The sequence below is a fragment of the Hetaerina americana genome, unplaced genomic scaffold (genome assembly GCF_022747635.1).
Source record: "Hetaerina americana unplaced genomic scaffold, ioHetAmer1.1.p SCAF_60, whole genome shotgun sequence".
Lineage (NCBI taxonomy): Eukaryota > Metazoa > Arthropoda > Insecta > Odonata > Calopterygidae > Hetaerina > Hetaerina americana.
Genome location: NW_027287206.1, coordinates 249148 through 272737, shown reverse-complemented (window position 1 = coordinate 272737; position 23590 = coordinate 249148). Strand labels below are relative to the sequence as shown.

The 23590-nt window shown below is 44.5% G+C and overlaps 1 protein-coding gene across 1 annotated transcript in view; it reads right to left on the bottom strand.

The window, feature by feature from the left end:
* Positions 1–23590, bottom strand: part of LOC139695609 (E3 ubiquitin-protein ligase RNF220-like) — a 367414-nt gene that overhangs the window by 219982 nt on the left and 123842 nt on the right. The window lies entirely within an intron of this gene.

Below are 23590 nucleotides of genomic sequence, written 5' to 3'. Positions count from 1 at the left end.
TCCGCTTCGCGAGAGTGGGATCGAAAGGTTTCACACGATGCACGAATTAACACGTGTCCGCCTTTTCGAAGAAAAATGCCTCACAAACGTGCACTCATAACAGAACATCTGTGGTAAAATTAGGCTCCAAACATATTTCACTTAAGTCTTCCGTTCTCTCTCCAACCCACTGCAACTGATGCGTACATTTTATTGCCCAATGTAAATTACATAATCCTCAAAGCTAATCAGTTTAGGTTTCTCTGAGATCGGCCACGGAGATCGGTGTTGGTTCACCCCCCTTCTTTACACCCCTGACTAGATTTCGAAGATGAATCCACATTTCGGGCGTGCTCATGCTCCGGCCTACTAACGCGCAAGGGGATCATCGCTCCTCCGACGGAGCTCTTCAAAGAAACCCGAAGACCCTCGCCGGAGCGTGGTCTTTAAGACGATTTGAATTTCGAATATGGAAATATCATAAAAGAAACTAAATGAGACCGGCGAAGAGACCCACACTTCAAACTGTACAGACCCGTTTCCATTCATACAATCTTCCGCATCCCCCTCGCAGATTCATGCTCCACGGAGGAGGCCGGTATTCATTGGCCCGAATCATTACACAGAGGCTGGCTTAAGGGGAGAAATTCACAGATGTAAGTTGCGATGCTCAAATGGAGTGCTACTCTTTGTAGGCTTCTTTTTTCGGTAAGAGTGGAGTGCCGCAATTACGGATCAAACACGGAGGGTAGAAACGACACGGACGTCCACATTAATCGGAATGAGCAGCGCTTAAAAGCAATAGCACGAGAGACTATACTTTCTCGGTGACAACTCGAGAGATTTTATTTGAAAACATGGTATATCCCGAAGGAAGAAAACATGATCCCGAAGGAAGAAAACATGAAGCTCCTCTCAGCCAAAAATTTATCATCGTATTCCCTTAAACCCGTAACACGAGAGCATCTCTCTCAAGCCATTCCTTCTCCTTAAGAAGGTGAAAATGTGGAGAAAACTCAGGTTACTTTCCAAGTGTCTTCATGGCTCCAAGGAAGTCGATTTACGACGAAACCTATGTCATTGTCTTGAGTGGGAGATGCGAAATAAGTTTTACACGTGAAACTACAACGATACTAAAACTCACCACAAAGTGTGTGGACATTTTCCCAACTAATATTAACATCGTTTACGAGTTCCGCGAGCAGCAATACAAAACAAAACGATCTCCTTTGCCTTCCTCGACAACTCATAATGAAGTATTCATTCTGGACACATTGCGCCTTAAGTCCAGCAATCAGCTGAAGGAGACAAATTCGGGCGCCCCTATCCCCCTTCAAATGGACCATTCCACCTTGGCCACTTTCAGCAACATTGCGCTTACGGATATTTTACCAACATTTCATGGATATCCGACCAGAATAATCATTTGTCGTGATCAAGATTTGAAGCCATAACTTTCAATTGCATTTCGGGTTTACCAACTACTCTAACAATTACATCACTGAACCGCCTCCCTTAGAAGCGACTCTCCGAGAGAGTGGTACGTAGGATTTTTCCGTACACCTGGTAGCCTACCAGAAAGGATATCGGGAGATTCTGAGTCAAATTCGAGTTGTGACAAACATTTTTTTCAATGAAACGAACAACCACTCAATCATGTAACTACGAGACCACGCAATTATTCCTTTTCCTCGGTTTTACAATGCTAATAAATGAAATATTACTATCAATGAGTAGTCGTGGCTATTACGAGATGAATCTTAATGCCAATTCTTTAACGGCGAGGATATTCGCATATGTATAATCCGCAACAACAACTGCTTCAAGTCATTTACTCGCACACTTCTTTGATCTAGGAACATCACTGCTGACTGTTTTTCTTCGAAAAACAATTCGATTGTTTCAGATCCCGATTGGAAGAGGTTTTGGGTCAAATTGATCTAAGTATTCGGATTTAAAACAAATATTCTGGGTTTCCTGGGAGTCAAAATCAGTAACAGCATTGCGTTTAGAACTCAGAAAGGAAAAAGAATCACGGTTGGTAAATCAAAGCTCCAAATATGCACAGACTTTGACTTCTATTACAGCGTGTATTTCCAGGGTAAAAAGTCACACGGATTTCCCGTTTTTTCAATGCTGTGTGACCTTAAACAATACGCAAAATACCACTACTGCTTGGTATATAATTTTCAAACGTGCGGGTACCAAAAGAAACACCAACTTCTCAGCAAGGAGTAAAAACACCCGCTAACATAATACGACGTATAACAAATATGTATACCATAAAAAACTGAGAAGGGTAGTGGGACCCCTGATTTTTGCTTGATTTGATTTGTCCTATTACTTAGTCGACACATTTCAACTTTGGATACATTACAACTTTACCTGACATCTTATCTTGGTCACAAATGGTGTGTTATTATTAAAAATGCCTTGTCACTGAGTTTATTTATAGTTTATTTAATAACCTTCTTCATCATATTTCTCATTATTTGTGGGTGGCAGGCAGCCTACAATGCTTTTCAGCCAGCATATGCTTACCAGTTAAAGCACACATGTTCCTGAGATGTTTATTACCAACGTTAACCACCAAAGCTATTTGCATGAAATATTTTAAATTTAAAAAAGAGAATACATTTTATGTCAGCACTACCTCACGCAGCAGTTTAATATATTAAAACTAAATGAAAACTTCCCCTGTATAATTTTACATCGCATCAGTTTCGGCAATAAGGAAACATTTACAACCAATTAACGCTAAAGACTTCGTACCTACTGTCAATATCCGCAGGCTACACGGATACACGGCACAACGGATGAAACCTTCGAATTTTTTCTTGGCCATAAGATTTACAGTCCTTCTCAGTGGACAATTTACTGACTTACCGCACTACACCGTACCGCATTGTCCATCCACCAAATGGGATGAATGACTATTGATTGTACGGCCTACTCATGTATTTTTTAAATACAAATTACTTCCTTGCCTGAGCATTACCTTCAGATGTTCATCATTTAAACGCGCAGTACTCAAAATAATCGACACCTGAATAGTACCCAGCAAGAGCGACGTGTGGCGGAGACAGGGCGTAGAATATTTATGAATAAATATGCACTGAAAAATAATAATGTGAGCAGTAGGATTATTGTTCATACTATAGTAATCCAATACCACACTGCCTCTCCAAGAATGATTACATTTATCAAATAATTTATTCAACTTTCCGCTAGCTACAATAATCCTACATCGTATAGGGTCTTTCTGAAAAGGCAACCATATTCAATTGCCTTTAGCTTCGAATCCTAAATTCATTATAATCCACTTAGTTACAATTTAAACCTCAAATTCAACCCCAGGGCGTTTTAGAAGTAAACCATGAAGATAGAATTTTCAATACCATCTCTTTCGAGGATCGACTGCAGCCGTCTTGGTTGGTTTCAAAATAAAGAGCGACGAAAACTGTAGATCATCCCAAACAGACAACGACGATACAATTGAAAGAAGTTTTGAATTTAATAGACCGATTGTGGAGGGTCCCCCCGCCGTTCCGCTCCACGCACCCGAACCGTCCACGCAGGGCTGTCAAGTGGGCGACGAGGCTGAGCACACGAGACGGTTCTTTTTCCGCCCGGAGAGTGTAAAAAGCTTCCGTCAAAGTTATTCCTACATACGTCCCCTCTCACCGCACGGAAAGGGATCGACTGTTGGGAGGGGAGGTGGGAAGCGGGAAATGGAAACAACTCCTCCCTCTCTTCCCCTTCACGAGAGCGCGGAGGCGATATGCACGGGAGAAGTGAGTGGAAAAGCGAGCGATGAACGGCGAGGGGGGGAGATGCCACGCGAGGGTGCCGTGGGCAAGGGTACGCTTCTCTTGGGGGGGGGAGATACCCGCAGGGATGGGTTGGCTGCGGGAGTGGGGGGGGGAGCCGTGCAGACTCGGGGGAGGGAGGGTGGGGTTGCGAATTGGCGGTGGTGGTGTGGTGCTGGATTCTGTAGAGGGGGAAGAGATGAAAGAGGGTCGAGGGTGAGAGGCAGTGGTTGAATGGCGAGAGATTTCGGGAGGGGGGGAGTGCGAGGGGCGGGGGGGACCGTGGAAGACGCTCGGCGCGGCAAGACGGCTGTCGGGATTAGGTATTCCTGGGGTGGAGGGCGCGTCACACCCTCCACCCCATCTCCCTAATCGAACGAGCTCGCAGACTTGAGTTCGAAATTCATCTCAGGATTTAATTTGACCTCCTTGGATATAAATGTGCGACTTATATTGGAGCATTGAAAATAGACACGGTGCCGTCAAACAGATTCCAAGCAACGAGATGACGCTCGCATTAGAGACGGGCGATATGTAACGATATGAATCCTTATCAATGATATCAAATGTATCTTTATTTGATGAATATCATGTCAAACGTTTGCCATTCATTCATTGAATCGACACATTTGTTACGATATTTGACTTGCTACGCAGGTCTTTTGATTTTTTTAAACGAACAAGCATACATATCCAATTGTTCCCGGCTCAACTTTGTGGAAATTCATGTTAATTAAATGAAAAATACAAGCTATCTTTCCACTGTCCTTTATTCACTGGGTACCTGATGATGACGCTTGAGCGTTGAAACTAGTTGTACGTGAATAATGGACAGAGGAAAGATACATTGTATTCTTCATTTAATGAACAAGCATACGCTAGCTTTGTGGATGCCTTGTCGGACATCAAGCTACATTTACTACTAAATGCGTTCGGGATATGAATTATGTTACTGTGGAAGTAAGACATTTGGTACTCTACCACAGGTTTATTCGGGTGGAACGACGCGTTTCACCATGCTATGGAATGAATGTGTACAAAGAAGGGAGTTTAAGTCAGAAACATCGTTAGGTGGGTTTGGGCGAAAAACTTCCGCTTATTTAATAATGTCTTGAAGTTGATTCCATAAGGAATATGAGTCGGATAAAAATCTTATCAATAATGCTAAAACATTACATCAAATTATCATACCTAGTCTCAGGAGATAACGATACAGCTGTACCAATAAATTCGATCCAGTGGTCTAGGTCACCCTAGCTCCTACGTGTGTCATACGGACATGCATTTTACATCAGGTAGCGGTTGGGACAATTATCCGAAGATAAGAGCTTTTTGCTGTAACAAGCATTCTATAAAATAGCAACTTGTCGTTTAAACATTAAACGTAACTTATCTTACCAGACAACGAGGCTAGTTTTTCATTCATTGAACATCCAAACATCCGTTCAAATGACCACGTTTCACTAAATTATAATTAGTATTGACACATGATACACATAGGATGCATCGTGATTCCGGCAAATTAAATGTGTGAAATGGTTTACCTGGGTCTCGCGTAAAATGCTGAATCAAATATTAAATACACGGTTAATTAAAACATTTATTTACCAAAATATAATAAATTCCATACAAAGACATCTTCGTTTGCAATGCTCATCTCGACTTTTCTTTAACTTTATATTTTGAGCAATTTTGATAACAGTGACTTTACTAAGGAAGTAATATAGATTCTACTAACACCCTCAAAACAAAATGCATACCAGGAAACTATATGCAGATATGTAATTCAAGATCACATTAAGCTATGCGTAAAGGTAATCATGCCAAATTGCCATTTTAAAAAAGTGGAGAATAAGACAGTGGCAGATTACGCATGACAAAGAGCGAACTTAAGTGCTTCAACACAAATCTAGTCTCGCTCATATGTTTTCCCTCATATGCTGCGAGAGGATTAATGACGTGTGGCAGACCAAACTCTCAGAAAAAAATACAGCACCAGGCAATATCTTCTTCAGGTCGTTAGACAATCTCCAGACAATAGAAGAGGTTCGATCCGGGCGTCGTTACGCACGCGTCTATGGCCAAATTCCAGGAGTCAACCGTCCAATCCGGGAGAAGTGACGACCACCCCTAACTCCCACCAAACCCCTGCGACTCGTCCAATGAGAGCACGGTCTCGGGAAAGGGGCGATCGAGAGGCGTTTACTTATTTCGCGATAACACCTACTCCGTGGGGAGGGGGATATGAGTGTGTTCACTTCCCGAGGAAGTATGCGACGGGGATGAGGCGCGAGAAAGATGTTTTAATAAGCCGGGGGGAGACGCGGTCGCTCAATCGCCCCATTTATCCAGGATGTCCTCTAGGGCTGGGGGGATGCATGGGGGCCGGGATAAGGAGGGAGGAGGAATACGAAATCTGGAGACGATCAGGGGATGAGCGGGGGTGGATGGACGCCTGGCACGTGACCACGCTCCGGGTCGGGCGAGCCGCCGAACGAAGCCACCGCGGCCCACTATCCGCCAAACTATCCCCACCTACTCTCCTTCTTCCGCCTCCCCCACTCCCTCTCAGCACCCCTCCCATCCGCAGTCTCCCGGATGCGGGCGGCTTGGTGGCAATCTCCTCAGGGGATATAGCCCTCTTGCGTCCTGATGGGGCAATTCCATAAAAATTGGCTAGATCAACACGGTAACCCTGAGAAGGAATTGGGAGGCGCGGGAATGTGTGTGTATGTAGTTGTGTGTGTGTGTGTGTGTGTGTGTGTGTGTGTGTGTGTGTGTGTGTGTGTGTGTGTGTGTGTGTGTGTGTGTGTATATATATATATATATATATATATATATATATATATATATAAAAAACAAGAGACCTCGTTAGGATGAATGGGCGGGGACGATGGGAGTGAAGTTTGTGGGGCCACGGCGGAGGAGGGTGTGGGTGGCTGCGGAGGGGGAAGCGAAGGATTTAAGGGGCCGGGGGTTGCCATCTGGGAGATTGTGACGACGGTGGAGATGTCAGCATGGGGAGACTTCTCCTCAATCTTGTTTAAGTCGGAAACGTAACACCAATATTAAGAAGCGAGACTGAATCACAATCGTTATGTGCGCCTTTTCTGTTGAAATGTTAAAACATGAAACAAATTAATTAAATTGAATTGAAATTATTTTCCAATTTTCCTAAAAACAAGAATTTTTACATGATACCCCGAGAAGATTTTAAAACTGGATTTGATACTATGCAACGGAAATTTCGTGGTCGAGCTTCCTTATAACCAAACAAGGAAAAATACGACGACGATGCTTCGATTCAACATAAAAAGGTCTTCCAGTAAAGAGAACTTCTGTAGTGATCTTCTAAATAGAACATCTCTTGCTTCAAAACAAAAGTCTCATTTTATCCAACATGGATTTCGGGATCCTCGCCGCGGGGACTGGAGACGCCCAGCGACGAACGTCTAAGTTCTAGACTCGCTGAAATACACGGACAAGGAAAACCAACTAGTTTTATCACCAACAATTTACAGAGTCATGATTATTTTAATCGGCCCAAGGGGGAGTGGCAACCTAGGAGGGCTATACGATTCAAGGTTCGCATCAGAGCGACCGAATCATCATTTTCGAAGCCTTACCCCTGGTGCACGCGTCACTGGGACAAGAAAGGGGGAGCTGGAGAGGCAGTCAGGGGAGGGCGGGACGACGCGGGTGCCGACAAAGGACAGACCCCTTCCCCGCTCCCACACCCCTCTTTCTCTAGGGGACGCCCATCCTCGAGCCGATCAGTGAAGCGGGACGGAAAGATAAATACGGGGAGAGAAATGGACGGAGAGAGAGAGAAAGTACGAGAGGATGTATGTGGCCAAATATTTCGCAAGCGAAACCTTCAAAACGTCTTGTCACCCATCTCCCAGCCTCGAGGAGGCGCGGCAAACATTTGCGAGCGCACGCCTCGCCTCAATTATCACCGCTGTCGTCTGCCGTTCAGCAACCGCACAGGTGCGTACACATCCCACGATAAGTGACACCCATGCCATCCCGTAAAACTTCTCCCTTACAATATGAGCACTCCATTTCCGGCGCTGATCCTCGAGCCGAGTCCTCGAATCGACTGCCGAGTTTTCGGCCGCTTAACATATACACTCCGACCCTAATTCCATCTTTACGTGGAGCATGTGGGGCATAGGATGGGAGCAAATACGCTGGATACACTTGGTCCAGATTCTCCTATGACTTGCACCAGAAGAAATTTCAACAGTGACGATAAAAGTTAAAGGCCTCCATGTAACCGGAAATCATCCCTACTAGCTCCCGAGAGGGTCACCTGATTGTCCCGATAAGACTTGCTAACTTTCGGTATAAAAACAATTTCCTCCCTCGATGTCGTTCAAATGGCCTTTTTTCTTCTCCTGCCTGCGTACTTATCTAAGATTTTACGATCTCTTACATTTATCATACATCATATCTTCATCTTATTATTTCATCAAATCATTTTTTACTAGATTCTTACGGTTTAGCTTTCCCCATCAACCCTTCGTCAACTGAAACTAATTACCCACTAGCTTATCATCCTCTCCATCTCAAACACTTCCCACGCCCTGCTTTAAACCAATCTCTCATAACAAAGTCTCATATCTTTGTTTATTTTCCTTTCGTTAAGCCTACGCTTCCATGCGACAAAACGTTTCTGCTCGCATTAACGTTTCCCAAATTCCGGCCACCAGAATATAAATGCATCCTTTGGTGATACAATCCCCCCGCTTCAGGCCCTACACGCTTTCTTTCAGCCGAAATGACGAACAAATCAGGGAAACATTACAGATGATCCAATGCGCCATCCAAATAATAGCCGAAAATAATTCACGACCATTGGAAAAATATTGGTAAAATATCCTTGTGTTCGTTGCGCTCCAATACCTTTCCTCTGCAATCCATACCATCCATGGTCACCGCCAACACATTCATCATCTAAGTATTGTTTCCGATGATTTAGTGGAATGAAAAGTGAACAGTTGGATGAGCTAAAGTTAAGCCACCGGATGTAACGAAAAGGAGAGAGATATCTTAAGGGCCGTGAGGGATCGAGGATGAGCTGGGGGAGTAGTTCCCATTGAATTAATGCGCTTTCCCATGGCAGGGAACCGGTTGTCGAACCCTCCCCAAGTCCACACACAAACCCGTGAAGAGAGGGGGGGAATACCTCCGAGCAAGAAATCCCGAGGGGAACAAGTCAAGAGCCAGGGTGAACATGCGTGCTCTCGCTGAAGAAGAAACATAACCAGTCGATGTAACTGTGCAACATGTCCTTATAAGAAACTGCCCATATATGTATGTGTGTGCGAGTGTGTGTGTGTATGTGTATATATATATATATATATATATATATATATATATATATATATACACACACATACATACATACACACACACACATATAAGGGGAGTTTCTTAATTATTATTGGTATTCTACCGGTTAAGGTAAGTTTTAGATGGACATGTGCTTCCCACTCCAAGCTAAAGCCAACCTGACATCCAACACTAGAAAACAGAAGACCTGCAAGAGCCTCTTCAATTCCGCATGATTCTTACCCCTTTTCTTTCCGTCTAACATCCTACTTCTACTTCTTCCTCGTCTGGCTAACCTTCTCCCCTCAATCACAGATTTCAATATCCCATTCTTAATCAAAATGCTCTGTATCCATCTTCCATGCCTCCATTGTCTTTCTCCCAACAACCCCCTCTCCTCCACCCCAATGCTTCGAATTTCCTCGTTTGTTTTCTCAAAAGCCTCCAATCAACGCTCATTATCTTTTCTCAATGACCACGTTTCCGCGCAGTACAAAACCACGCTCCGTATCAAGTTATAACAACCATCCTTACTTAAAAGTCCCTGTCACCAAGTCCCTCCTCCTTGGGAATGTTACTTTACCTAAGGCAATTCTTCTTCTTATTTCCCTACTACTTTGACCACTTTGCTTCGATACACTACCGAGATAGGTAGACTGTTCCATCTGCTCAAGCTTTCGCCATCCCATTTTAACGCGTAAGCTTTTCTCTTTCTCGAACACCGCATAATCTTCATTTGTTCAAATATCTTCTCATCCCGTACCTATCGTAATGACTTCCCAATACGCTCAGCAGATATTTTAACACTTTGGGTGAGTGGCAGACTAAAGTTTGATCAGCCGCAAACCTCATTTCATGAATTCTCTTTCATTCCTAACGCAATTCCTTCCCATACCTCTTTGAGCTTTTCCTGCACACGCGTTAAAAAGCACAGGTGATAATAGACACCCCTTCTCACCCGTCTTCCTAACACATCCCATCCGCCACTAGCATCTGAATAAGCTCAGGCATGTACAGGAAGCAAATAAGTCTCATATCCCTCCAAATAAACTCCTATTTACTAGATTAAATTAATTAATTCAATCCAATTCAATCCACCAAACGCCTTCTAGAAATTTAATGCACAAAATCTCGGTTGTATTCTTTCTTCTTCTCTATTTGTGAACTAATACTGCTATGACATCACGCTTGCCTCTCCCCTTAATAAACACAAACTGATCATCCCCGTAAGTAATCAGTTGCCCTAATATCCCACCTCATATTGATTATCCTGTGAACTAGTTGAGGTGCGCGCAAAATCAAACGTATTCCTTTGTATTCCTCACATTCGGCTGCCTCTCACACTTTTTGGAAATTGAACTAACACTGATCTGACGAAATCTTGCGGTCAAATTCCTATCACATGAATTCTTCATAGCAGTCCATAAAATCTCTTCCTCCCACGCTCTCCTAAACCTTTAAGGTATTCCGCGGTTATCTACTTCTCCTCCGCCATATCTGAGCAACTGTCAAAAATATACTGTCTATCCGAATCCGCAAACACTGCCAAAAAAATTCCAGCGTAATTATTCCCATCCTCCCTTTACTCTACCCCTTTCTCTCCTCCCGAACAGTCACCTCTCCCGTCCTCGCCCTGACATCCCTTACTCTCTGTGTACACTTTCCTGTCGCGACGGTACACTAAATTCTTTCTTCTACGGAGTGTCGGCCTTCAGGAACCAAAACGTCCGTATGCGCCATAGGTGATATTGGGTTGACTAGGTATGAAATAATTTTGGCAAATAGAGTTAATGTAGTGATAATAAGAGATTTTCTCAAATCAAGTAAACAGATCTAATAAAAACTCACAGAACCAAAGTATTCCATTCCATCATACTAATCCACATCAGATTCTCACATAACATTCAAAACAACAAGAAACTTACGCTTCCCTATAGCAGTCAAAAACGCCACATGCTGTCTTACTTATCTCTACCCGTTCTTTACAAAATGCTCAAGGGATCCACAGTGGAAAGTTCCACGTGACGGACGAAATATTTCTCTCTTCAGGACACCTAGATATTAATAAAAGGACCACATTAATCCACTGGAAAATTGTATCAAAATATAACTACAGAGATCACCTTGTTATAAACCCCAGGGCATGCTAAATTTGCACTTTTTTCCTAATCAGTACTCCACCCAGAGCCGCCTACCGTTACAGAAAAGTGTCTGAACCCCGAAAATTGACACGCTTGAAGCTGTAGGTGTCATATCAACAGTAAACGAAACCGAACCACCTGCTTATTAGCTAAACGTTCTACCCACTATACTACCGCGGCTTATAGAGACTGATATGCCGCTAATAAAATATGCTAGAATACTCTACTAGAATTTAAATAGATTCCCTAGGCATGGGAAACCAAAACTTACACTAGCCGCCGTATCGAACTGATTCCTAGCAAGATAGGGCGAACGAGTCGTATATACTGTCCTCTTCAGTAAACTATGCATTTATGTTTAGCTAATTCATGTTTGGCCTTCGGCCAGAAGACCAGCTACTAACCAACCACTCTGTGGCTGGAACCGCACTAGTTTGGTGAGCCCACAGGAGTTGTCTCTAGAGTATTAAATGCGTATTTTATTCTATACTCAACCAATGAGAAAATCACCCACCTTCGGGAATGAGTTCAGCCACGCCCGGCAGGGGGGAGAAGCTGGAACACGAGCCGCCACACGGATCCGATCCCCTCGACATTTAACGCCCCCAAACAATCAGGGGCCAAAAGAAACGAATTTTCTGGCCTGGGGCGCTTGAAGGGGAGTATTTAGCGATTGTTTCCCAGTCCCCTCACCCAACGCTATCGGTCTCCCCGCTCCCCATCGTTCGTACCTCCTCGCTCCCCCCCCACCAAGAGGGGGGAGATGGTACCCACCCGCGCCTCAAGTATTCGACGCCTTTGAGAGCCGGGTGAAGGGGATGGGGCGGCATTTCCGGCCCGGGTGGCTCAGCAGTTGCCTGGGGGTATGCCGGGAGCGCGAGAGGGAACGTCGAAGGGACCGAGAACATTCGGCAAATGCGCGAAAAATTTAAAACCCTAGTTCTCGACAGCTTATCAGCAAAGGACATCACTTCGGATTCTAGAGAGACGTTTTGAGATCGAATAAATTGATCGATGGTTTGTTTTCCGTCGTTCAGGGTTTTCAACTCCCGGAAGGTTGGCGCTAGATTTCGTTGTGGCTAACTGTTCGCTGCGGGAACCCTAACTAGAGAGGAAACTGCAGCACCAGCGGTTTTACCTGTTGACGGAGTGAAAAATCTAAAATACGAAACAGGTTAACAATGTCGGCTCCGATTCACGGTCGCTTAATTCTTTTGAGAGTGATTGATATACTTCTCTCACTAGCGCGGTAACCTCGGTCAGTGGCTAGAACATTCAGCTGCCATCCCAATACGTGTGAAAAAATAACCAGAACATCTAACAACTAGAGCGATAAGAAATAATGCATGAATTTACAACGGCTGCAGTATATCATAATTTTTGTTGAGCTCAAACGAAACTCAACTCGAAATTGCGAGTTAAGCAAAGTTGGAGATAAGCTTCAAGATGTCAACTCAGGAAAGAATAAACTGGAAGATACAACGTAGTTCTGGGTATGCGCGGCAGAATGTTCTTCTGATGCTGCGGGGTTAGCCATAATATACCATTTCAAAATCACCGCTACGTAATGGAAAAAAGGTATCCCGCAGTATGCGTCAACAGAGTTCTTAAAAAAAAGGTATTAATGCAGAAACACTTCCAAGATTCAGAAACAGCATAGTTAAACAGAGCTACAGCCTATACTAGCCACCTTTGATGAAAAGATTTCTTTTAAGGGTTAAGGTGGTTCAACATTTGCACACGGTGCATCTGAATGCCGCTGATCGAATTTCCCTATTAGCGCAATTAATTTATATAATTCGTTCTTGTTATCCAAAATGTCCCAAATCTACAATGTCTCCTCAATGACCGAAATGCACACAACAATCGCAATTAAAATACCACAATTAATACAATTAGAGGATTGAGACCGAAATAAACACCTTAATGCGTATCTGAGCACGCACAAGAGCTTTCATTAGCAAATCCCCATTTAGACGGCTACTGGGGATTAAAAGCGGTTTCAAGGATAAAATGTTACCCATCCAAGATAGCACTTTCCTTAAAGCAACATCAATTGCTTTTTAGTCACATGAATTTCTACGCGATCCCCATCGCGAATACCTTTTAAAGTTCCTTCGGGCTTTGTCTCAAGAAAAACAACTACTGACGAGGTCCTTCCATGACAACGAAAGGTTCCCAAATCGAAATATTTCACGGGACAATGCCGCCCACCTGAAGTATCCACCAATGCAACGGGGAGCAAAACTTCGGGAGACATACGACCGTCACGCCCAGATCGGTGGGAGAGGATGACGACCCACAGTCGTAGTCGTAGAGAGCATGAAGGGGGGGCGTCCAGACTGAGGAGGAGTGAGGGGTTCGGTGAGGGCGAAGGAGCGGGGACGAGAGAAACAGAAGAAGGGGGCGGGTGCACAGGGTACGGCGGCTCCCTTCTTCCGCTCCACGTCCCACCAAACGGGGGGAGGAGCGCACGCGGCCCCCTTAACCCCCCCACCGCCACTTCTCGACTTCTTTTTATGGTCAAATCTCTCTTAGATCCTGATGAAATTAAACGCCGAGTTTTAATGTTCATTGGGTGGAAAAAGTTCATATCGTCCCGAAAAGAAGGGAATTTAATTAAGTGAAATTACGCCGCTTGTACTTTAATTATGTTAGTTTCAGATAAAAGGCTACCTCTTCTCCGTTTGCTGTACGGCACACGAGTCCCCGTAATAACGACTCGACACTGATAAAGCCGAGAAAGGAGCTTCAATACGTTCCGACCCCCCTCCCGCTCCCGACCCTTCCTCCCCTCCTCCCGCATCGCAACACCCCCTCGCACCTCCCCGGCCCCTACCTCCTCCAGCACTCCCCCTCCTCCCAAATGTCATGCATTTTTTTGCCAATCTGGCGAAGGGGAGCGAGGGAGGAAGGGAGACTGAGGGAGCGGGAACGGGAGGGGGTAGTTAGCTTTGTTTCCCGGCGGGGTGAGTGGGTGGGATGAGGGGAGGGACCGACTATGGGAGGGTAGTCGCGGGGGCCGCGCGATGAAGGAGTTTTTGCGGAGGAGGGCGGGTGAAGAGATAAAAGATGACAATTCTTATGGGTTTCGGAGGAGGTTTGGCGGTGGGGGGGAATACGGGTTGAGGCCCTTGGGGCCATTACGCGGGAATAGAGCGCCTCCTCTTGAGAGGGTCTCTCCTCCTTGGAGAGAGAGGACAACAATTCAGGAGGGGGGTGCGCGCGCGAGCGGGCGTCTCAACGGACGAGATCGTCCATACTCCCACCTCCCAGGGGTACAAATGCGAGGGAGGGAGGGGGTCAGGGACGACTTTTTCGGCCCCGGGGATGGGCCCAGGGGGGGGGGGGTCGAGGAGGAAGGAATAGGCAGAAAGGTCGCCGTAATGGGAAGGGGTGGACGAGGAGGAGCTGCGGAGGGACGGGGGTGGGGCGATTAGGGGCAATGACTCGGTCGCCTGGGGGGGGGAGAGAGAGAGGGTTCCCCGCTACTTAAAAAAAGGGTCCCCCCGCGGAAATTGTGGGAAGTAATGGCGGCGCGGGGCGTCCTAATTGGAAAAATCTCCGTTGAGTGCTGGTCTAAGCGTTTCGTTTCCACGGGCAGTCGCTACGTGGTCTTTCACTCCCTACCTTCTTAATCCACGTCGTATCCCTCAAGTTGTCAGCGGGAGGCCTGGGGTGTCGGGACACCGAATAAAGATTGACCATCTAATTGGAACAGGTAAATAATTCATTTCATGAGGTCGCACTAAAGGAGAAAAAATAAATAAGACGATTGGCCTGTCGTCACACAACGAACGTACTCGGTAATTCCACAATATGTTTATTTAGCACGGCAAATTTCGCTCTTTAAGCATCAAAATTAGGTTACACCGTATAAAAATAATATAATGGATGGATAAATTATTCAAAATAACCCGTATGGGTGTAACCAGGCTGGATACTCTAAGTATCACACAGTTTACCCATCAAGGAAGGGTTTTTTGACAAGATGGGCAAAATGTTAGGGGCATTAGAAGAATTGCTTTCGGCAAAAAGCTTTTACGAGTGCGAAAAGGAAGGATTTGATGATAGGGACATTGAGTAAGAATTTCAAGAAAAGATTAGAAAAACTTTTATATGGAGCGCCGTTGTGTACGGAGCGGAAACTTGGTCGATGAAGCAAGATCTTGAGTGTCGGCTGGTGGCTTTTGGGATGTGAATGTGGGGAAGGATGGAAAAGGTAAAATGGACGAAAAGGAACTAGGAATGAAGGAGGAGAGGGATCAGATGGGGGGAGAGAGTTAGAAGAGATGGTTACAAGGAGGCTGGGAAAGTGGATAAAGAAAATTTTGATTGACGATGGAAGGTTGAAAACTGCGATGGAGGGGAGGACGTTATGCTAGCGAGTTAGGGGGAGGAAAAGAATAGGCTTCCTGGACGGAATGCAGATAAGTAGAAAATGTGCAGATTTGAAGAAGGGTTTATTGTAGCAGAAGATGTCTGATTTTGCCCTGTTAGGCGAAGCTAAAAGAAAGTAGGGGTGTTAAGTTTATGTCCATCCAAAACCTACCTACAACGGTAGACAACCATGATAAAATAATCTATCACAAATATTACACTGTAAAATTCTAATTCTCATCCACAATAGAACAGAACTTGTTGATTTTCCTACTAATTCATCTGGCTTTCGCAAGACTTACTTTGCTGAAGACTATACAGAGCTGCTGCTCTCACCCACACACCCTTGTGTGCGCATGAGCTTCAGAACATCAGGATGCCATCATGCATCAAAACGTTTCGTGCTGTAATTTCTATTTTGGGTAAACGAACGAAGTTCTTTTCATTAAAAGGGTGGCTACTAATTATCTAGATTAGATTCCTGACTAATGCAGTCATTCCATTTTTCCCCTCAGTGCTTGGAACCTATTTCGGTACTTCTAGGGAGACATTTCTCATCGCTGGCAATAGCATCACCAACTTCGGCCCGGCTATGGTTTTGGATTTTGGAAAGGCCGGCACGCGTGATGGCTCACAGGTGGTGAATTGGTCCCAAAAAGTAAAAGGAACATGGTCTTCCATTTTCGATATTATATTCAAAATTTGGGCCAAAATCTACAGCTATTTACCCAAATGTTTAAAGAAATGGAGGATAAATTCCAGATTTTTCCCGATTCCCCATACTACGTTCAAACCACGGATATCAATGGTTTCCACGAAGTGACGCCTCACTTTATTAATGTCAATTCTGCTTAGGATATCATCACCAACCCCGAGGTGGATGAGAGAGTATTTTAATCTATTAGTTCCGGGGCATAGCACAAGTATTTCGATTCACATGGGTCATCTCGTAAACAGATTTAGTTTCAACACTTGAATATCCTTTCGACGTCAAAATTTGACTGAAATGTGTTGCAAATTTTTAAAAGACTTATCCTGGCATATTCTCCTCAAGACCAGAGAGGGCTGGAGGGGTAAAAATTTATAAAATCGTATGCTCCACCATTTATCTTCATCTCCGCGGGTAACAAATTGACGGGACAGGATCAAGTCGTTGAAATCAGCATCTGAAAATAGCAATTTCATTGAAGCATTTGGAACTTCCTGGACTATACGTTCGACCACTAAATAAAAAAATAATACCGATATCAATATCATAAAAACGACAACTTTATGGTTGCATTGCATAACATACATTTTCACGAACGCGATATGAAATTTTCTTATCGCCATAAAAGAGAGACCCTCGACACGCATACTTCATGCAACGAAATTTCTACCATAGGCACTTAAACATCACATTTTTATTTATCTTATTTTCATATCAAGAAATACAGGTATTACAACAAACCTAACTATCGCACTATTACCAACTATCGTACAGCTTAACTCCTCATTCTTCCCCTTTCCTTATTGAATACAAAATTATCTTTCCCATGGAAATTCTTTATCAAAGGGAAAAAGGTGTAAAACAATTCGGGGCCACGCTCGTCTAATTTAGCCAAAGTATTTCACCAATAACGTAAAATAAAAACATTTCAAAACTTTGCAAGTATTCAATTTCTAAAGAAGTATGAGGTAACAACATAGCGAGTAACGTGGTGAACATTCGAGGAGACTCCCAGTTTGCCCAAAGGGAGTGCTCAAAGCAACAGCTCCTTTGTGTTCGCGTCGGAAAGCCTGCTCGCTTCCCTTGGCCCGATCTCGCTTGCCTCTCTCTCCGTTCGTCGTCGCCTTCACCAACGGAGAGCTTCCTTCCGCGCGCGGCAAATGACCCCACCACCTATGCAAGGAGAGGGAGAAGGGCACGGATTCTCCCCCGCCTCAAAATCCCTCCCTCCCACTATCGCTCCTTCCCCCACTTTTCGCACCTCGCCAGAGAAGGCACTCGACGTCCAACCCTCCTTCCCCACCTCGCCTGTTTTATTGGCCCTCCCCCCTCCCCTTTTTCAACTCCCTGCTCTCGTAGCCCCCTCCCGCTCACCCTCTCCTATTCAATCCCTTCTCTCCCTCTTCACGTCTTCACCCGACCCTCGCCAGATCTCAGACGAAAAAATAAACCCTCCTCCTCCAACGCCGGCCGAGTATAACGCGACGAAAAAGATGTTCCTAACGACGCGATGGCCCAGAAGGGAAAAAAAGCCATCAATGTTAATATAATGAAAAGGACATATTTCGATTAAAATACGAAGCTATATTTTTAAGAACGTAATTTGAAATTTTCTCTTCGCACTATAGGTGCCCCTCGTTATAAATTTGTGTCTGCATCACAATGGAGTTTTATAAAAAATAAGAACTTTACGGTGCAATGTCAGGAACGATGGAAATTAAGCAATAACTCCATAGCGCAGAGTATTCGTAAATGCGTTCCACTGCGGGTGGGCTCACCGACGCAGGGCAACCAATGTCGGGACACGGCAACAGAAAATCCCTCGTACCTTCTGCCGTCGAACTGAAGATATTCGCGAACGTGGATAAGTAAAAGACTATTCTAAATAACGCAGAATGCTGTTACTTCAACAAATGTTTCCAATGTACTGCCCAGGTTTATGAAAAGCCTCGAAATTTTGAATGCTACTGAATCCCAGTTTTTTTATCAGGAGATAAACGTGGAATACACAACACATCCATTAAACTATCCTTCGACAAGAAATTCATAATAAAATATCCATATACAAAATAGCAATGCAAATGCAAAGCGAGATTAGTTGGCCCAGAATGTATTTAAGACCTACACTTTTTGCCAAGTGTCGCAGATAGTACAATGCATTCTACCCAAGGTGACATGGAATGACCCACGTATACACAAGACGATGTTGATTGACATGACTTTTTTAAATCCTGGATGCCTTATCTCCTCTGAACTTTTAAATTGATCCTTGCTCTCTAGAACGTTTTCGAATCGAAGGGCGATTGTTTCCCTGGGCACCTTTTTGTATAAACCAATCTTGCCGGCCTTTGTTGGGTGGGGTGGGTACTGCAGTCGTCTACCAACCTTATCAAAAAGTATTGGAACCCCGCCCAGATTGGAATGTTAAATGTCTTATAACAATGTATACATGGTGACTTTGCCTTCGGAGAACGCAAAAGCTCAAAGCAAAATTTAAGACACACTGTTTTCTTTTACAGATTATAGCGCTCAGATCGTATCGATTATCAACATAATAACTCTCCAGCTGTCTAAGTAAGTACAAATAAAAATTGTAAGTAATGCAAGTGTGCGAATGAAAAAATAAAATATACAAGATTTCGTCAAACCAGGACGAAACACCGGAGATAATCCTGAGTGCGGCACAGCAAAATTCCGAATAGCCATTTTTCCATAGATAAAATGTGCAGATGACTACAAAAAGTGTTAACGAATACACATATCATTCAGTTTTAACTCTCAGCCCAATCAAGGCGAAAAATGACCGCAACAAATGTACTCGTTTCATGATGGTCACCGTAGATGACCTTATTGAAGATACAGAAACTACAATCAAACGAGCTCGCAAGATATTTATAGGCAACTAACTCTATCCAATTCAGCATATTGTCGCCAAGGATAGATATAAAGTCGACCTTTCTTTAACAGTGACTACTAATAGTTCGAACACTACTATTTTGCTTGTATAAACCTGAATCAAGCAGGTTAGGGTACTTAAAAGTACTTTACCATTTCCTTTTTATTCTAACTAATACTTGTTGGTCCGCTAAAAAAACTTAGAAATCTGATGTACCATTCGGCAAACAAAATACATTTTTGCCATTCATAACACTGTCAGAAGTATCAGAACGATTCCACATCTTCCCTTAAATAAATATTATCGGAAAACAGTCCAAACCATCGCGGGTAGACGCGTAAAATATTGAGGTGTTCCTCAGTAAAGAAATGCCTAATTCTAAATTTTGGTATCTCATAGGATGGTCAGGCAAAGCTCGCGGTATAGGAGGAAGAAAAAAATGAGGCGAAATAAAGAAGGAGACGGCTCGACAAAATTCTAGTCGAGACCACCGTTTATGAATGCAAAACAAAGAGAAGGCCCAAAATAACATACACCGGCTCGCTTCCTGAAGGGTGAGGAGCCATCAACTCCCCCTGGTGTGTGGCGGCGGGTACATGACATTTGCACAACACAGCGGCGAGATATCGACAAAATGATAAGAAGAGATAAGGGACCAAAAGGCAGCATCCTGAAATCCACTAAGTTTTCGACCGTTACCATGAAATCGCACGTGGGGCAGTCATTTGGGGTGGTGGAGTGGGAGAGTAGGGGTAGGGGGAGACTCGGCCCCTCCTTGGGGCACAAGGGGGGGGACGAGAGAAAGAGAGGGGACGAGGGAAGGTAGGAGGGCGACTGTGGGCGGAACACGCGGGTGTGGGGTGTTCAGCGTGCGGGAGGGGGGAAGGCCGGCGTGTGCAAATACCCCCATCCGCACCCCACACCCCGACCCAACTCTCCCAAACGCCGGCAAGGCGAGAGCGGCAGATGTCTGAGCCCTCGTTACCCTATGCAGATGAGGCTCATTGCAATTCTTCCTGCAGCGTAATCCGTGACAACTGCCGGTCGCAGATTAGGGGCGGGGGAGGGGTTCCATAGGGCGAAGAGGGCGGGTTCGGGAGGACGCGGAGATCGGCCCATCCCCAGTGGGCGGGGGGGGGGAAGAGCCAGCCACTGTGCGGGGGCCTGTGCTGCCGCCACTGACGGTATTCCCCACGCGGACCCGGCCGCGCGCATCACTTGGCCCAAATCCAACCCCTCAGCCGCAAATCATGTGGCGACACGCGACGCATTCCGTCACTCCGCCACGGCCGCGAGCAGGTGCTATGGGGCGAGCGAGCAAGCTCCCCGCGCGGCCACGTCTGCACCTACATTCCGCAACCTGGGGGCGTGTGGCACGGGGTGCTCGGCCACCAGCCGTAAGGAACGTCCTAAAAGGTCATTGATCTATCATGGCTATGTTTTGTTCGGCGCCTAAAAACTTTTAGGTACTAGGCATCCTATCGTTTGCATTACATCATTTACTTATTCATTTCTAAGTACCATTGCGTGGCGGACAAGTGGTTAATTCCCCATCCAGATGAACGCAAATGTTATTAATGAACTTCATATTCCGTTCATGGTTGGTATCCATGTAAATACATTGTTTCCCACATCTTTAACCATGAAATTACAGTTGGATCTGGTATTGTGAAAACTATCAAGTACCTTTGTTAAGAAAAATCAAATTTACAATGTTATTCTCCACCAAATTTTTAACGTTGATGCTGGAACACATGACAGTATTTGTCTACTTATGATCGATTGAGACCAACTTGTAATTACTTTATTTGTACACTCAATTCAAATAAAACCAAGGAGATGAAAATCGGAGAGTCGGATAAGTTGAATGTCCTACATAGAGGATGCTAACTAGAAAAGTGACAGTGAAATAAAAGTAAGAATAGCAATTCCCAAAGAGGCATACATGAAGTTAAGCAGATTATAAAGGAGCAGGATGGAGGAGGCACTGAGGAATAGGTGAGTTAAAAGTGATGCGGAGAGTAATGCTAAGCAAATGTCAGTATGTAAATAATGCAAATATGTAATGTAAATATGCACTTAGAATTTCGCTAACGTAATTATTCCTGTAATGTCTGGCACTACAGAATTACATGGACAAAAACATTTCATAGCTACGGGGATGGCTTCCACGTGCATGGAAGAGGATGCTGTATTGGTGACGACAATGCTCACCTGGAACGAAACCTTATGCCCCCCAGGGGCCTATGGTTTCCGAGCGAGCCTGAGAGGCTCCACTGATATTCCTTAAACAGGAAAGGACTAGAACGTTTCAGACTGTTCCCATCATTGGGGAATATCAGAACCAAAGGATTCAATAATATTTTAATCTTTGCCCTACACCTTTGACAAAATGACCATGATTGCCATTTTTTTAAACAGTGCCCCAAATATATTTACGATCGTATATTAGCATGTAAGTTGCTTTAAAAGTAACGGCCAGTCATCGGATTCCAGTTTTCCACGATCTATCGCAGAAAGATCACCTCTCTTGAATTCTCTTTCGCCACAAAGACGTTATCGCCGCATCCATTCAGTGTCTTCACTGTGGAAAACAGGCTCATTATTTTAAAAAAAGGCACTAGGAGATGGAAGTTGCATCTAAATATCGAAAAATCTCTTATAGTATTACATATAATCTTTAGCCTGTCTCTCAATAAAAGAAGATGACGGCATTAAGAAAACTGAATTTCATGCTGGGGGCTGCGACGCATTATGGAAGAAATACGAACCCATTTCACTGATGGACAATATGAGGATGACGGAGAAGAATAATGACGAGGCTCCAATAGCTATTAATAAATTATAAAGATCGTCAACTCAAAATGACCATCGGTGTTTGTTGACACCTATAGTCATATAATTAATTTGTTATCTATGATCAACTGGCCCACTCAGTAAGAAGTAACCTTAAAGCATACCAGTTAAAAATACTGTTAAGAATCAATGTGCAGGCATATACTTCTTTAATTATTCCTTTGATATAAATAAAAGTTTATCATTCTAAAAGATACATTCTGCATTAAGTAACAACAGTTCACATCAGGTGTTTGGGTTGCATTGTCCTTCACTTAAATCTATGGGCTATCAAGACAACATTTCAATAAAAAAATGAAACATTTTACACGAATAAAATTAGTACATTGGTTACTTTATAACTAAAAAATTACTTACAATTACTGACATTCAACCAACACAAAACATTAAAATTACATTTTTATGTCTACAGAACAGCTTGCATACATGATATTCTTTGAATGCTTTAAATAATAAATTTTAATACGGGTTCTACATGTAGAAAATGAGTTTACATCTCAGCATCGCCTGATATTCTAAAGTCTCAAACAGTTTCCCAGTAAAGCATTTTCGAAAGAACCTAACACAAAGAGAACTGCTATAGCCACACATTTAATTTCCAGCTCGTTCATACATTTCAAACGGGATTTTTCAGAGCGATTGTCGAGATCTAATTGCAATAACTACTCTATTCTTCGAAATTACTACATAATGAAGGGGGAAAACTCTTTTGGGTAGTTTATCACTAATTGATAGCGTAGGTGGCCTATGGACATTTTCATTACCCGATAGAGCAAGTAAGAATTCCTTGCGTGTAGTGTTCAGGGCGACTACGAACTAGCACGCAGACAGGGTTGACGTGGTAAGCGCAAGCCCGCCAGTTGAACGGCACGGTCTCTCATTTCTCGTCAACCAAACAAACAGGAGGAGAAACAGAAAAAAAACAGGAAAATGTCTAATTTTTCGAAGCCCACCTGAATCCGTAATACGCACGCTTACAGAGGGCAGACATCCCGCACCAAAAGAACAATAAAACAAAACATTCCCGAGGAGAAGGAGAGAGACGAGTCCAGACGGGGCGCGTCCGGAGAGGGGAAACCGCACGGGGAGAGCTAGTTTCTCCCCGCACGCGGGGAACCACTAAAAGCCGCCGCCCGCCGATAAAAACAAAATCCACGACCCAGCAGGCATCGCCGGAAACAAGGAAACGACACGTGCATGGGGGGTGGGGCGGGGCCTGGAGGGGGCGAGGCGGGGGTGGAGCGGGTATGGTAATGGAGAAAGGGGGAACTGGCCAGCGTCCCGGCGAGCGGTTTGGGGGGTGGGGGAGGCTGGGAGGGTGGTGGTGGCGGAGGAGTGTGAGGGAGGCCGAGACCATTGGCCTTAAATATCGTGACACCCGGAGAAAGGCAGCCGACGGGGAGGTGAATTAGCATAATTCCTGCCACCGGCGCGGCAGCGTCCTAAAATGTGCGGACCGAGATTCCGCCAAGCGGACGGCGGC